The 2,032-nt window shown below is 38.1% G+C and overlaps 1 protein-coding gene across 4 annotated transcripts in view; it reads right to left on the reverse strand.

Moving 5' to 3' along the window:
* The window catches only part of LOC105288516 (24-hydroxycholesterol 7-alpha-hydroxylase), a 67,870-nt gene that overhangs the window by 51,845 nt on the left and 13,993 nt on the right, over positions 1-2,032 (reverse strand). The gene's annotated exons all lie outside the window — the stretch shown is intronic.

Genomic DNA, 2,032 nt, shown 5'->3' on the forward strand with positions numbered 1-2,032 from the left:
TTAATTAATAATCACTCCATACTCAATTCATCTTCTTAAAGAGTCAGAGATCATGTTGGGGCGGGCGGGGAGGGGAGCAAAAATCTTAGTAGTATTACACCGATTTTTTAGTTACACAAGAGGGATTTGGAATTTTGTGTGCTTAATTAGAGTTTGAGATCCACTAAAATTGGGTAATATTTATTTTTATAGCAAACATAAAGAATTTAGATAAACTTTAAATGCCTGTGCAATGGTGCTAGCTCTCATTTTTAATGCCTCTTTTCTTAACAGATTTCACTTCTAAAAATCTATATTATTTTTGACTTTAGAAAACCAAATACATTTTTAAAATAAAAGGCAGATAAAATAGAATAAAAAATAAGAAGTTTATATACCTTACTGAATCAACAAACAGGAATGAGTGACCTTGAGGTCTTTGTACAACCACATTTGGAAAAGGAGTTAAAAACTGCTCCTAAAGGTACCAATTAATATTTTGCCAAAGGTGTCGGTTAAGTCCGTGGTGAAGGCTAGGCAAAAAAGAGAAGAGCCACCTGGCTCACTGAACTTCAGAAGCAGCCACTACAAAGTCTTTCCATTGTTTTGGAGAGGTGATAAGGGACAAAGGTGATCAGGGACAGAGGAAAGTTGTGCCTTGCTGTATCATAGAGAAGATGAATTGAGTATGTTCTTCTGCATCACTTAGTCCTACATTCAAAAAAAGATTTAACAAATATTGATGGAGTCTATAACATGTCAGATAATTCTTCTACAAATCACGGTAAATACAAATTTGTGTACGACATAATTCCTGCCCAAAGAGCTTTCACATTTAGTCGCGGATATGAGATATACTCAGGAGGAAAAAATATGCTAAATGTAGAGGGAATGGGAAGCACAGACAATAAATGCTGTGAGAGTTGGGGGTGGGATGGGATCAGGGTGGGTAACTACTGCAAGTGTTTAGAAAGAGCTTCAGAGAAGCAAATAAAACAAGAAAATTGTCAGCTTTGACATTAGACTTGCAAAAATGTTCTTGAAATGTTCATTTGACAATAAGAAATTTCTTGGAACTTGGAAATGGTTTCCCCATAGACATAATTTCATAAATCATGGTTAATATCTTGGGCCAGTCCACCAAAGTTCACCTAGGCCATAATGAAGCTCCCTAGTGCCCTGTACTAAGCCCATATGAAGTCTGAGCTCCGAGTTCCATGGGCCTTGAGACAGAACAAAGAGTAGGAGAGAAGCTAAGAATATGATCTAGGTACCAAGAAAGGTCAGGCCCCACCACCTACACCTCTGGCAGGATTTTTAGTGGCTTTCTTGGCAGCAAAGGGAAATCACAGAAACCAGGACATCAGTGGCCACTCCCACCCTGGGACATTTACGTGGTCAAGTTTTGGAAGCCAGGCTGTTTATTACTAATGCACTATAGAAAATAATGATTGATTGAAACCATGGCTTTACTTTTTATAAGAGAAGAAAGCTAACATTTATTGAGCACCTATTTTGTGCCAGGGACTGTTAGCCACTTTCCATTTATTACCAATATAATCCTTACAACTATGAGGTACACAGTAAACCTATGTTATAGATGAGAACACTGAGGATCAGAGAGGTTAAATAATTGGCCCACTGTCACTCAGCACTAAGATTTGGCTTGACCTGAAGCCTTTCCAGGGTCCCTGCCCACACATCAGCTGCCTCTTGGAAGTGCCAACAAGAGCCAGTGAGATGGAACTTTCACTAATCATCAGACACTTCCTTTCTGAAATTAATGATTTAAATCCTTTCAGACCAGTACCAGGAACAAATTCCAAAGAATTGACTTCCCCTGTGTCAGATCAATGGGGCTTTGTGTTCCTCTCTTCCGGGGACTTTTCTAATGGGATCTTGAAAATTAATCCTGTGACAGGAATGGCTGTTTTGTTGCTGCTTTGGGAGTTGTTTTGATGTTTGCTTTTTAATTTTGCTATAGCTTAATTCATTTCCAAGAAAACTATGTAAGGAAAAATCAGAAGTTAATATTAGTGGCTCATAAAGAAGA

Source organism: Pteropus vampyrus, unplaced genomic scaffold, assembly GCF_000151845.1.
Source record: "Pteropus vampyrus isolate Shadow unplaced genomic scaffold, Pvam_2.0 Scaffold18, whole genome shotgun sequence".
Taxonomy (NCBI): domain Eukaryota; kingdom Metazoa; phylum Chordata; class Mammalia; order Chiroptera; family Pteropodidae; genus Pteropus; species Pteropus vampyrus.